Consider the following 15,427-nt stretch of genomic DNA (forward strand, 5'->3'; position numbering starts at 1 on the left):
GCAGAAGAGTGTTAGATATTTTGTCTACCAGGGATGGGGTGGGGTGGGGGAAGGCACGTATGAGATTTGCTGCCTCATGTGCCAAACTAATGTGCCAGGCTTTGAGTACTGCACATTTTGACTTGAGTGGGGGCCACTGGACCTTTGACCTTTTTCCTCAAGGGGTCAAATGTTTTGGGCTGATCATTAGTCCTCTGGATTGTGTCTGTACCATCTATTTCACACTTGCTAGGAGACGCCTTCAGCTCTGTGGTGCATAGCAAAACACTTTAGATCAGTGGTTCCCAACCATGAGCAACCCAGGTGTTCTTGGACTGCAACCCCCAGAAATCCCGGCCAGCACAGCTAGTGGTGAAGGTTTCTGGGAACTGCAATCCAAGAACATCTGGGGCACGTGGGGTGGGGAACTACTGCTCTAGTTGGCCACTTCTATGGTTATAAAGCTCGCGACTGAACCAGATCAAACCCATAATTTGAAAACCTTTTTTTAAAAAAACACTTTGGTTTGGAACCACTGCTACCAAAGACTCATCCACTCTGCCAACCTTTATAGCCACTAGACATGCTTTCTGGAAAGCTTAAGGAGCTGATGTTATGGTAGCTGGGGTATACTGGGAAATCTGGTGACAAAAAAAAAAACACACACCTTTTCCTATCTCTGTCCTTTCCTGCTGCTCAGCTGGCCAAAGAGTCGTTTTCCTGAATTTGGCAGGGGTTTGGATTAGCTGGCCCTTTGGGAACCCCTTCAATGCTACCGTTCCTATTCCATAGCTTCTTTGCCGAACGTCTCTAGCTGCTGAGAGAGAACACAGTGCAAAGAAAATGACGAGTCTGCAAAGCACGAGGCCAACAGACCAGAGGGAAATGCTGTCAAGACATTTTCCTGAGGCATCCGATTGAGAGAGACAGTTGCGAGTTGAGTTCAGGGACCTTGGAACAGGTGCTGTCAGAAAGGAGGATGTGAAAGAAAGGAACAGCCAGGAAGCACAAGAGAAGCCACTGCCACTGAGTTACTTGCAAAAAGCCATGCCCTATAGAACCATGGTGCTCAGCCAGAGGGACATGAATAGGAGACAGTTCAGCATTGTCAGCTAGGAAGACACAGAGGTAATCTAGATGGGACACAGAAAGCAGCATCCTGTACTTTCCTCATGCAACAATCCTTTGTGGAAGCACTTGGGCGTTTTCTGAGCTTGCACAAGGTGTTATGGGCCAGAAACCTATTGTTGGCATTGGGTTTTTATACCTTGCAGAAACTAATTGCAGGGAACATCTTGGTCTGGACATTGACCTATGACAGAGGAATCATCAGGCCCAAAGATTTGCAGAAGTATACAATGTCTTTAGGGGGGAATTTCAAGAGAGGAAGGGAATAACTTTGATTGCTGAGGAATACTATGCTCAGCCATCGAAGAATCGGTGGAGGTTGGTGCTCCTGAAGTCAGAGTCAGTGGGACTATGTATCTGCTCTTGAAGTCCACACTTTAGAAGAGTTGTCTAAGTACTAACTGTATTGTTGGATGGGTTTCAGCACCATGGATAGGTCCTATAATGACCTGGAGCAGATTCTCTGCCCCACCAACATTGAAATTACCAGCAAGCTGGATATTTGAAAGGAAGGTGGGCATGTCTCTTTGTCAAAAGTGGTCCTCCAATTTGAAGGGTGCTTTCCTAAGGGTCTGTACTTGAAGGGCTCTCCCCTAAGAAGAAAGAACCAGGACCTTTATAAGTGACCATATCAAAAGAGTGCTGGGTTTTTGTTTTTGTTTTGCTTAAAAAGGTAAAGGTTCCCCTTGACAATTTTTGTCCAGTCGTGTTCGACTCTAGGGGGCGGTGCTCATCCCCATTTCCAAGCCATAGAGCCAGCGTTTTGTCCAAAGACAATCTTCCGTGGTCACATGGCCAGTGCGACTTAGACACGGAATGCTGTTACTTTCCCACCAAGGTGGTCCCTATTTATCTACTTGCATTTGCATGCTTTTGAACCGCTAGGTTGGCGGGAGCTGGGACAAGCGACGGGCACTCACTCTGTCACGTGGATTCGATCTTACAACTGCTTGGTCTTCTGACCCTGCAGCACAGGCTTCTGCGGTTTAGCTCACAGCGCCACCACGTCCCTCCCTTTGTTTTGCTTATCAACCATCTTTGGGTGCTATGATTTTAGTTGAAATCCTAATGGTAGATGGAGATGGGAACCAGATTTTCTGAGTAACAGTGGCCACATAGAATCTATTCCCACAGGAGTGCCATACATGTTGGGATAGTTTGGTCTTGAATGGGGATTCGGACTTATTAGTTTTACAAAAGTCCTGCTCTTGGTGGAGGTGGAAGAAACTGGCTGGTCAATGTACATCAATGCAGCTGCCTGTATTTTTGTACCCCGCTTAACAGTACGGCTGTAACGATTTTTGTGATCTTGCACTTCAGAAGTTGCCAGTTGCGTTCATTGTGCTGGTTTTAACCACTAAGCAGCCAGGCTTGCTAAGAGACTTGCTCTGTCCTACTACCACCTGCACAAAGCTTCTTGACCCACTCATAAAACTTTCTTATGTACTGTTCAACGGTTGTGGAATGTAGACCGCTGTAAGTTTACCAGCGGTCTACATCATCCCATTCCCTGATTTTTGGGCCAAAAACTGATGCCAGGGAGTGGGTCCTTGTGATTTCATGAGGTGGGGCAGGCAAACTTTGGGATGATGAGGCTTTCTCCCCAGGCATTGTGCTATTGTTGCCAGGTGTTGTGCAATCAAAAGGGCTCGGAAGTTGCAAGGCTGCTGCTCCACCCTCTGCTTTGTTCCAAATGGCACAATGATCCTTGAAGTCGGAGCAGTAGCAACCTGAGAGTGAAGGGACAGGACAGGGAAGATTGCCCTGGGGTGCAGGCACATGGCCCCATTGTGCCATTTCGAGCAACTCAGAAACAGACACCTTCACACTGAGCCAGTTTGCTCCACTGGGAATGGACAAAGATGAGCGTGCACCTCAGAAATCAACATCCAAGTACCACTAGTGTTGCTTATCCTAAGATTTATCTCCTTGCATGGAGACTCAGAGCAATCCCCTGAGACTTCAGCTGGCCCCTCAACACCAGGCGATCCTTCTGCTCTGAGTTGTGATCAGTGTTTGCTCACGCTGTTTTTATTTTTTCTATTTTTAGAAAGGGGTGGAAGGTGCATCTCTTCCAACAGGACTTTTAAACTGTTTGATGGTTGCAGTGTGTATCCTGTGGTTAATGGGTTGATTATTATCACATTTTTATATTGTTGAATTTATTTTAAACTTGATTTTAATGGGTGCTGCTTCTTAGTAAAAAGACAGGATAAAATGTAATAGAGAATTATAAATTAATAAAGGTTACCACTACACCACTGACTGGTCATCCAGAAGTCCAGTCATGGGTTAATCATCATCCTCATGTGCCATCAAGTCAATTTTGACTCATGGCAACCTTTTTCAGGGTTTTTCAGGCAGAGAATACTCAGAAATGATTTACCATTCCCTTCTTCTGGAGGGTGCCCTGGGACTATGCCACTTGCCCAGGACCCCACAGGCTGGCTGTATTCATAGGAGGCACAGTGGGGAATCAAACTCCCAACTTCTGGCTCTGTAGCCAGATACCTAAACTACTAAGTTATCCAGCCAGCTGCTAGTTAAAGCCTGGGGAGACTATATTTTGGGACTCACCCTTTCTCTCTCTCTCTCTCTCTCTCTCTCTCCCATCACCACCAACTGCACAGTGGCTGATTGCGGCTGGGTGTTACTACAGGGCAAATGCTCATAAATAATCTTTTACCTGGCTCCTCATGTTCTTTTCAAAGTGGCTACTGCAATATTTTTAGATTTATCAACAAACACCCACCTAATGAGACGCGCTTTCAGATCCAGTACACACGTTATTACACAAAGAAGGAGAGGGAAATCCACTATGGATTAATCTAATATCAACAGTTTGGGGGCAGATTGCATGACTTATAAATCATGTATCGAATAATATGTGCGCTCTGAACAAAGTGAAACGGAATCTTTCGCTCTGACCTCCCCAAAAGCCTCATGCCTTGGCAAGCAGCGCAAACCGTTTTTACACTTTTGATTTATTTTTAGCATGAGGAAAATGAATTTGGCTGTAATCTTTCTGCATAATTAATGATCAAAGTCTTTTCATGTTCTGAGGAACTTACACTGGATTCTCTTCCTCTCTCATTAACTCCCTTGGCAACAGAGATCTGCAATCTAGCATGAAGAGTCTGTATTAGATGTACAAAACACACATACAGAAAGAGAGAGAGAGAGAATGGGAATTTAGAAAGTACAAAAATCTGCCAAAATGTTTGTATTTTTTTCAAAATATAATATTTAAAAGCAAAAAAGCAAAGTGTACTGCTTATATACCACCCCATAGTGCTTGAAGGGCGGTTTGCAACTTAATTATGTGGGCTACACGTTGCCCCCCCACTCCAGTGAGCTGGGCACTCAATTTACCAATCTTGGAAGGATGGAAGGTTGAGTCAGCTTCGAGCTGCCTACCTGAGCCTGGTATCAAACTCAGCTCATGAGCAGAGTCTTCGCTGCAATACTGCGGTTTAACCACTGTGCCATGAACCTCCAAAGTAGCTGATTAAAAATATCAGTTCTTGGAATCATTACTTTAGAAAGCAACACATTACTCTTGAGTCAGTATTTTCTGTGTGTGTGTGTGAGTTAGGTAACATGATACTGACATGTACTGACAAAATACTGCCTTTTTCTTTTTGAAGACAACCATCTCCATCAAATCCATCATTTAGTAGAAAAAGAGAAGACGTGAGTGGTTGAAGTTGAGGAGTAGTATTTTAATGGACACACTGGTGACTAACGAACCCAATATGAGCCCAGAAGATATGGAAACAATGGGGCAGGTTAACTGATCCTGGACTTGTTGGGCTGTTGAGAAGTTACATCCTTCTTTCTTCACAGCTCTTGTTCCTTTATGTATCCTTGATCCTTTTTATTTCACATTCTTTAGCCCATTGTTTGACAGTGTTTCACCCAGCACTTTAGTATTGAGTAACCGCTTTTCAATTGACAATGTCAATATTAAATTCTTTCAATGTTGTCTTCAGTGCCTACTGGAACAACTTCTTTTGTCCACCATCATACACTGTTCGGATTTTTGAAAAACCTCAAACCCACTAAAAATAGCAATCTTTTCCAACCTCCCAAACTAATATTCCTACCATAATGAGTACATCTCACTCATTACGGAAAGCACACTCAGAATAGTGTATTGCAACAAAAACAATGTTTGTCTTGTCTTCATTAAAGTGTTAAAAGTAATGATGTTGACTGTAACTACTTTTTAAAAATAGGGGAGACATTAGCTCGGCTGATGCAGTGAGAGTGACATCACCGGGAGTGTCAGACTGTTGCTAATTAAAGAGTTCTTCTTTTGATTTTGGGTTGTGCATGACTTGCACTCAATAAGACCTCACATGCAATCTGAAATTGAAGCAGGAAATGTTACATTGGAGGCAGGCTGTTTCTGGCGTCAATCCTGTCTTGTCAGCAGAGCTAAGCTAAAGGCCACTGATACTTTTAATGCATTACTTTTGGTCTCCAAAGAGGTAATTTTCGAAGGTGAGACTCTGAGTAAAATCCTTAGAATTTTGTCCACCCATTGACTGGACACCATAAATGGAAAGAGTGCTCTGTCTTCTATAATTAGGCAAAGTAAGATGACAATTCCTGGTGGCACATGTTTGAAGGTGGTGAAGAAGGTGGTGGAGGAGGAAGGTGTGTCATGCAGCTTTCTCAGCTATCTGCATGTGTGGTAGAGATCATTCTCCTGTCACCGCCGTTGTTCAAAGATTCAGCTGCCACCTCAATCAGCTTTTGTTCATAGAACAGGACAAATATTGTCCCTGACGTCAAGTAAGAATGTGACTTTCATTAGCCTTGTGACTGCTAAAAAAGTTATTTCTTATATAATTGTTGTTGGTCCAGCTAATATGATTTGTCTGTCTGTCTATTCTGATTGTATTTGCCCCTCTTTTCCTCCAAAAAAAGAGTAAAAATGACAATAATAACATACTATCAAGTCATTTTTTACTTATGCCTATTGCTTCCAGTAATGAAGCAATAGGCATAAGTAAGGAGAGTGCAAAAAATGGTCTGCTTCTTGGGAGGAAAGCAATGACAAACCGTGACAGCATCTTAAAAAGCAGAGACATCACCTTGCCAACAAAAGTTCAAATAGTCAAAGCTATGGTTTTTCCTGTAGTGATGTACGGAAGTGAGAGCTGGACCATAAAGAAAGCTGACCACCGAAGAATTGTGTGAAGCCCCAGGACAGGGCCAGGAAGTATTTGTGGGAGTGCCGTCGCTCCCAGCTCATTCAAAGGACACTCATACCTCCCCTCCACTTTCTCTGCCTAGGAAGGAAAGTAAGAAGGTGGATACTAAAGAGCTGGAGGAGCTGAGAGTCAGAGAGGGACAGAAGCACCAAGGGGTGGATACCCAGGACATGGTCTTGGGAATAAAAGGGTTAAACGTGGCGGTACAAACCGGTGAAGATTTGGCGGGAAAAGGGGAAAGGTCAATAGAGGTGGGGGCAGGAGATATAAGGGAGAAGTGGGAGGACATCCCAGGTGGTTGGGAAAAGATTTGGGTCCAGGATCCCTGGACAGGGAAATGGGAACAAGTCAAGGTTCCTCATGAGGAGGCAGAGCGGCAAAGACGCCGGGGACAACAACCGTGTCTGTCCTATTGGGGAGAGACAGAGGCAAAAGAGTGGAGATGCCGTCTTCGCGAGGAATGTGAGGTGGTGGTGAGAGAGATCGAGGCCAAGAAGACATGGCATCTTGCAGGGCTCCAGAAAATGGGAGTCCTCCCGGACCGTGGCTGGTCAGTCCGAGGGGGAGTTCACCACTCTGGGGTTGGCGCGGAGATGAAGAGACCTTACCGCTACTAATGGGTGAGGGGGAAGGAGGCGACCCCACGATGTCAGAGAAAGTTTTATCTGGACCGTGGGAGTTTGACGAATTAAACCCATTTGTTAATGATGTTTGAACACCCTTGCAGTCATGTTTTCGACAGCAAGAGACATTGGACTCTGTTCATAAAGAAGTTACAGTTAGTGTTGGAACGTTAATAAAGGAAGACCATGTTGTTGAAGTTAAACCGTCTCGTACCTTATTGGGTGTGACAGAAGCCCCTAATAACGAACCCTCACAAATTGATGCTTTTGGATTGTGGTGCTGGAGGAGGCTCTTGAGAGTCCCCTGGACTGAAAGGAGAACAAATCTATCCATTTTGAAGGAAATCAACCCTGAGTGCTCAGTGGAAGGACAGATCCTGAAGCTGAGGCTCCAATACTTTGGCCATCTCATGAGAAGAGAAGACTCCTTGGAAAAGCCCCTGATGTTGGGAAAGTGTAAAAGGAAGAGGAGAAGGAGACGACAGAAGATGAGATGGTTGGACAGTGTCATCGAAGCGACCAACATGACTTTGACCCAACTCCGGGAGGCAGTGGAAGACAGGAGGGCCTGGCGTGCTCTGGTCCATGGGGTCATGAAGAGTGAGACACAACTTAACGACTAAACAACAACAATTGCTTCCAGTATTTTCTAGGTAATGAATGCCATTCCTTTTTTCAGGGGGTACTGTGGGACTGTGCAGCTCAACCAAGGCTAGAGAGGATGGCTCTTCTCCCAGAAGGAATAGCACGGAATCAGACTCCTGTCATCTGCTTGCCCGGCCAGGTACCAAGCTCCCTGGGCTACCTGACCAACTCCCTAAGGGAAGAAGGATCTCCTGATGGGTTCTCTGCATTTGATTCTTCTTCATATCCAGCAGTAAGACAAAGAGACAAAACTTAAGAGTCACTTCCCTTGACAAACAGTACAGAGTCCAATATCAAAGATATTCTGATGATATATTTGCATGATATTTGAAAGAATGAGAAGGAATTTGGCTGACTGCCTGTGTGTGCCATGCAAGGGCATTATGTAATCAGTGAGCCACAAAATGTAGACAGAGGAAATCCCAATGTTCATTGTCTCTGCTTGTAGCAAATATCCTACCATCATACCTCTTCTAGTGTTTCTGTTGCAATAACAAATCCGGAGGTCCTGATTGTAGTCTCCACTGTACTATGAAGCACATGGTTACTCTTAAGCCAGTCAACTTGCCTGACCTATGTCATGGTATTGTTGTAAGGGGAAAGTGGGGGGAAAGTAAGATACACCATGTTCATGTGTGTATTGTTTCATATATATCCTTTTTTCTCAACCAGATTATAAATATAACAAATAAGGAGTAAACAAATATGGGAAGTGGTCCCCTTCTCTGTCTTGCTGATGGAAGCCAACTCACTGTACATTGGCGGAAGGGGCTAATTAGATACAGCATACATACTGGGAATTCAGAAAAGCGATCACAAACATCTTTTTTCATATAAATGTGTTTTATTGCAGAGTAGTTATAATATTTACATGCTGCGATACATTACAACATAAATCTATCAAATAGTTCATGGTGAATGCTGTTGGTTGCCAGATAATATATTTTTTTTCAAAGAACCACAGACTAAAGTGAACAGATGTACAGTTTCATTAATTCTACAACTCTTAGTAGCTAAAATGTTCATAGTCAAAAGGCAGTGTTTTCTTAGGCCTACCTGTCATCATATGCATGCAAAACCAAAGGAGAGCAGAGAATACAAAACCAGTGTCTCTTACTTTTTTCCACTTGGATCCATGATGCCACCAAAGCCAACAATGGGTAAATCACTTTTATATTTTAAAGCATGTACTTCGTTGCATAAAATGTACAGGTCTAATAAGATTGGTATAAATCTATTGTCTTTATAAACCATGTCTTCAAAACAAAGGAGAGATGCAGCCTGCACATGCATCTTAAAAATACAACCTAGCAAATGTTTGTGAGAGTAGCAAATTATTATCTTTCTTCTACATGGATCTGCCAGGAAACACTGTGAGTCTAGGGTTACATTTCTCTTGGCAGAAAAACATCAACTGAACTCCAGAAAGAGGACTACTAAGCCATCTAGCTAATAGATGCTGGTGGAGAAGAATCTATGGAACATGGGACATCAAATAGAATAGCTTGGGTTTGTCAGAATACAGCAATGCTTCTACCAGGTTTGTAATGATGTACAGTATTAGTAAGCCTAGTGAGGTTTGCCTGTCCTTTGTTTCCTAAGGTGCTGAAGAAATGTTAAGTACTAACAGCTGCACCACAAATGTCAGTAGCTGCATGAGCATGAGAAATAAGTACTTCATTTTACAGAGAGGCCTCTGGTTCTAACAGGCGTATAGCAGTACATAAGTGAGCCTATGGAACGTTAACAGACATCTCATGTGATGAAAAAAAAACATTCAAGGTGTCAGAAAACAAGTAGATGTATCAAGGCCTGGTCTTCAGTTTTATTGAATAGTTGCGTCTACTCTGATTTGAGAATAAACCCAATCAAGTTGGCATAGCTGAAAAGCTCACCCTCTTTCTTCACTCCAAAATGACACCTCCTTTCAAGGGATTTATGCCAGACTTCCTGGGAGGATCACAAATTAAGATGTCCCATTGTACGATACAGCTTGCAGTTTCAAAGTGGGTTTAGCATTTTCAGCGCTGAGTGCAGGAATTGTACCAATGTTGCTGGGCATTACTTTCCAACCACTAACAGCATCCTTTTCTGTCCCTTAGCCTCCCATAGTCTCTCGCCTTCCTGATGTGTTGAACTGAACTCACATCCATGTCAATGCCAGTGTTGGCTGGAAATGGTAATTGGTATTGCAGACCAAAACACCAGGTCCTCTCAGATTCAGGAAGGCTTTCCTAAATTGTATTGACTCAGGGTCGAAGTGTATATTTTCAAAATATCCATCCTTTATCAACCAGCCCAGGAGATATGACTGAGGTTAGTGTATAGGCTTTCTCAAGAACAAGGTGCAGAGGAGGCTGAGAATAGCCCAGTTTTCCCACTAGATTTTGGAGTTCTAGATTTTCTTGTCTTGCTTCTGTAGTGAAACCAAATCGTTACGAGCTTTTTGTTGTTAGATTTTTTTAAATCCAAATTTTGCACAGATCATTGTGCATATGCATTTTGCAGCAGTTTCACCAGCTACTTTACATCTCCTCTCCTGCCACATTAGCAGTGTGCCCTACCACCAAAGCAGTTTTGATATGGTCCTACACAATTGCACCAATATGTTCTTTTTTCTTTTTGCAAACAGTTTCTGATGCACATGCATATGTTTGGATTGATCACAGAACACCACAAAAAAACACCAATCGATTAGATTGTTTGTACATTCAGATACATCAAGATTAGTTTTGTGTGGCATCTTAGCAGTGGGGAAGAACCCAACAGCAAAACACTGCACAAAAGAGAACTTTGATGCAATTATATGCCTATTTTTTAATTGTATGCTTGTTTGCAGTGTCTTTTCAATGGGCATGTGTATCATAGAAAAGATGTATGTCAGTAACACAATGTGCAAAAGAATATCTTGATGAAATCACGTTATGTTTCTTGCAGTGTTTTATCAGTGTACATGTGCATATCAGCAAAACATCACTTATAAAATCATCTTTTCCATGTAAAGTCAATCAAGATTACATTTTTCCAGTGTTTTCTCTCAAGGTACATGTGCACAGAATGGAGGAACATGTGCACTCATCAACAAAACATTCCACAAAAGAGAAGCCTGATGCACTCCTACATCAGATCACATGAGGACAGTTTATTTGCTTTGCAGTGTTTTAAGAATGCATAGATGCACAAGAGTAAGGTAGAAGAATGCCAGGAAAATGCAAATGAGGCAGACTGTGCATGCTTCATTTCTAGAACTGATTTCTGGAATTGTCCTAATTCAGCAAGAATTCAGGACAAGTGGAACTCAGCATACAACGAGCAAAGAAATAACAGAGGAATAAAATGGAGGGAATTCCACTCATTCTGTGAAGAAAGACCTGTGTCTGATACCTCTCAACATACCGTCATCAATATTAATCTGTCCCAGTGCTAAAACACACTGTTTGCATATGGATTCTAAGGCTCATGAAAGCAAAAAGTAATATAGGAGGAGTTCATTAACTTACCTGGTGACAACATGGAAAAGTTCCTTTCTTTGGACTACAACCCCCAGAATTCCTAGGAACATATAGGATTTGTAGGCCACAAAAGTGACATTTAGTCCAAAGGACAAACATATTTAATCTCTCTCTCTCTCTCTCTCTCTCTCTCTCTCTCTCTCTGTGTGTGTGTGTGTGTGTGTGTGTGTGTGTGTGTGTGTTTTAAAGAATAGGCACAATGTTACACTACATACCTGGGTAGCTACCCAGACTTTTCTCTATCTTGGTATATTTTTTCTCTACCTTGGTATATTTATATGTTAGTTTTATTTGTTTGGAAGCCGCCTAGAGTGGTCGCAATGACCAGATAGGCGGGGTATAAATAAAATAAATAAAATATATAAATTTTCATTTGGAAAGGGTGAGGAAACAACTATCTCCTTTTAGCTTCCTCAGATTCTCCTCATTTGACTCTCAACTGAGAAATGCTATACTGTGAAAATTAATCACAGATATGTTTATAATGTACGCAGGAGGATTGGAAGAACACTGCCCTACAGGGGTTTTTTTTCTTCCTCTTATCTATGTCTTTTCAATACCCATAAGACATTTTAAAAGTTTTTTTCTCTGAAAATTTCTTGGGCAAATTTAAATCCTGTATTTTCTATCTCTTATATTCTTCTGAATGATTAAATATTTGTTATCATTTGTCATAATTCTATCTATATATCTATATTCTAATTTAAGAAAAATAGTTTTGTCTTTTTAAAAAAATTGCTTCTGATAAGATAATATGCACATTTTTCAAGGCAAATTCGACTGCACTCCCATTGTGAGGTTTTTCCTCCCACCCTATAACATTTCCTCCCTGCTGATATGTACTTTGGTCCAGCAGTAAACTTAGGCACACAACTGGAGCTTTGAGTGCTGCTGCTGCTCCCCCTAGGAAACCCACAAAGTATCCCAATGAACAGAGTGGGTTGGGCATAAACCATGAACTGACAGTACACACTACTAAGTACAGATAAACCAATTTGTTGATAAACCAGCCGGCCCTCCCTATGCATCTCAGTACAGAACTGGGTGCGCATTGGCCTGTTGGTCGTCCAATCCAATGCTATCCCCATCATACTCACACAAGGTTGGATCCAGACTTAGTTACACTTGGAATAGACTCATTGGAACAAATGAGGCTTAAGTCAATCCCAACTGATTTCACTCGGAATACTCTGAGTTGGTAAAGTCTAAATGGAACCCACAGTGCAGAGTTGCTTTGCTAATTGGGGATGAAGAATGTTCTGAACTAGGGCTTGGAAGAAATAATAATAATAATAATAATAATAATAATAATAATAATAATAATAATAATAATAATAATAATAATAATAATAATAATAATAATAATAATAATAATAATAATAATAATAATAATAATAATAATAAAGAGAATTGCAGAGCTGGAAGGGACCCTTTGGATCATCAAGTCCAGCTCCTGCCAAAGAGACCCAGTGGGGAATTGAACTCACCACCTCTGGCCCCATGGCTAGATACCTAAAGCACTGAGCTAAATGTTGCTTTTTGAATTACAACTGCCAGAATCCCCCAGCTAGCCATTATGGCTAGGGGGTTGTGGTGCAAAAAAAGAGAGAAAGGAATATTTCTAAGTTATATTCTTAATCAATACATCTGGGAGGTGCCAGCTTAGGTGAGGCTGATGAAGAGTAAGATACACAGTTGCATTAATTCCTGATGTAGGTCGGAATGTGTATCCTCATATGCTACTTGGGACTTCTATAAGACTACATCAAGCAATGTGTGGTCTTCCAGGTGTTATAAGACTGCAACTCCCAGTATCCTTAGCTACGCTGGTTATGGCTTATGGGAATTACAGTCCAGCACATCTGGAGGACTGCTCTTGGCCTTTTCCTACAGCAATGGTCCCCAACCTTGGGCCTCCAGAGGTTCTTGGACTTCAACTCCCAGAAATCATGGCCAGCAGAGGTGGTGGTGAAGGCTTCTGGGAGTTGTAGTCCAAGAACATCTGGAGGCCCAAGGTTGGGGACCACTGTCCTACAGTACATGATGATTCCCCCATTTATTCTTCATCATGAACAATACCTCGTAGCATGCTGTTTTCTGTTGACAAGGGTAATTCACAAGGAAAACATAACCTCCAAAGCTTTAGAAACTGTTCAATGTAGCACTTTTGAATACTTTCCCAATACAGGCTACTTGCTGCAAAAATGGTATGTTGGGGGAGGAACTGCAGAAAAAGGCCAGCCATTTCAGGTTAGATCATTCCTGTCTTTTAACATATATTATAAGAATCCTCTGAGTTCTCCTCCCAGCACTTGCAAAGGTTCCATCAGAAATTAATGGGAAAAACAGTGATTAAAGTGCATGATTTCTCCTACATATCTCTTACAGAGTTTATGACCTCATTATATAAAACCACCACATGAAATTGCCTGCCACCACTCTGTGGCCAAGGCTGTTGTGAGCATTATGCGCAATGGCTATAGCAGTCATGTATGCAGTTAATCTGCTCTGAGCGTTGAAGCTCCAGGGCAGGTATGGAGCTCCCCCAGGTCAGAATGGCTTCCCTCCTTTAATTTCAGCAAACAGGAACTGAGACAGTTCTTTATGCATACACTCAGACATCTGTATGGTAGAAGTGGGGAAACTGAATCTCCAGATGGATTTTATCTCCCATCAAATCCACCCAGCATACCTCCTCTTCGGGGTGGTGGTGGATGTAGTTCAACAACATCTGGAGGGTTTCTTTTGCCAGACTGGTGCAGAGTTTGGAATTAATGTGTTAGAATTGCTGCATTAACGCTCAAGTAATTACTTTTGTGTTAACAGGAGAACATGCCAACTGATAATGCAGCTGAAGAATGCAATAGCGCAAAAGCACCATTTTGAACATTTTCATGGGATTTCCAAAGAATTACTTTCAAAAGATCAGGTGAATCCCACTTGTTAATGCAAAAGTGGCAAGGTTAATATCAGCATGTTAACTTGAACACATTACTCATAAGTGCGTTCATTCTTGGGATCTCTCAAAAAAGGGTCCACATTGGGTACTTAGCAACAGTTTTTGGGGAAAGTGTAAGTCCCAGCCTCACCTTTTACTAGGTGGAAAGGAGATTAAATGTGTTTTCAAGATGATGCACTGCTCATCATCTTCAAAGGTCAGAGCAGCTTCTCAATAGTTCCCTGGCTATCTTCCATTCAGGTACCTCCAGAGGTAGACCTGCTTAGCATCAGCAGTAGAACTGCATCATATGCTTTCAGATCATTCTTTAACTTTCCCCAGAGCCACCTAATCTATCTAGCATTGTGTGGATGAACTGAGATGCAACACAAATGCCAGTGTTGCTCAGTGCATAGATTTTAATTTTTGGTACGTAAGACAGCCATCTCCTGGCCCACATATCATGGCTGTTGCTTTAACAAGTCAATATTAGGGCTCAAGTCAGGGATGTCTAAATCAAAGGCCAAAGGACTGCAGGAGGTGACCATGTGGGTAGCTGAACATAGGCTCGGCACTGGTGATGAGACACCTCTGTCCTTTGTTGCATCGGAAAGCAGGTGGTTAATGTAGCATGTACAGAATAGAAGTTTGCAGGCCCTAGCATCTGCTACCTGAGGCAGCTGCCTCACTCTGCCTAATAGTAGGGCCCATTGCCTATGCATGATGAAAGATGGTATATTATCTGTGTGTACTCCCTGCTCTAGCAAATTATGTCTACACAAGCACTATATCTAGTTGTTGGCTCCAACTACAGAAGACCCATTGAATCAATGGGGCTTGTTACATCAACACTTATGCAAATGCCACTGATTTAGGCCAGGATGAAACCTAACACCATTGTACAATGAATTCTCTCTCTGCTTCTGCCTCATATACATTAGCCATAGGAACCAAGTAATACACAGCATAATGATGCCATGCCATATATGGTGCTGATTCAAATTAAAAAGAAGAAGAGGCACAAAGATACAGTGTGAGGGCAGCTCTGTGGAATTTGGGACTGTCATCTCACCATGCGTTTGGTTGGCTGGAAAGACACGTCAACACTCTGGAAGTTAACAGCTGATGATTACAGCTGTTAACAGCTGATGACTGCAGAAGTGAAACGTTAATTTTTGGGCTGCAACTCCCAGAGTTGAGGAGTTGTAGTCATGTTGCCTATGGTGCATTGGGAGTTGTAAATTTTACCATCTCGGGTAGGACATGGATTCCAGAAAAGTAGGGACCTGGTCCATGGGCTTAAAGTACCTGTCTGGACTTGGAGTAGGTCCAGTTCTTCCAGCTAGAATGGTTCTGGAGATTTAAGACCATATATGAGAA

This window comes from Pogona vitticeps, chromosome 6, assembly GCF_051106095.1.
Source record: "Pogona vitticeps strain Pit_001003342236 chromosome 6, PviZW2.1, whole genome shotgun sequence".
In the NCBI taxonomy this organism is placed as follows: Eukaryota; Metazoa; Chordata; class Lepidosauria; order Squamata; family Agamidae; genus Pogona; species Pogona vitticeps.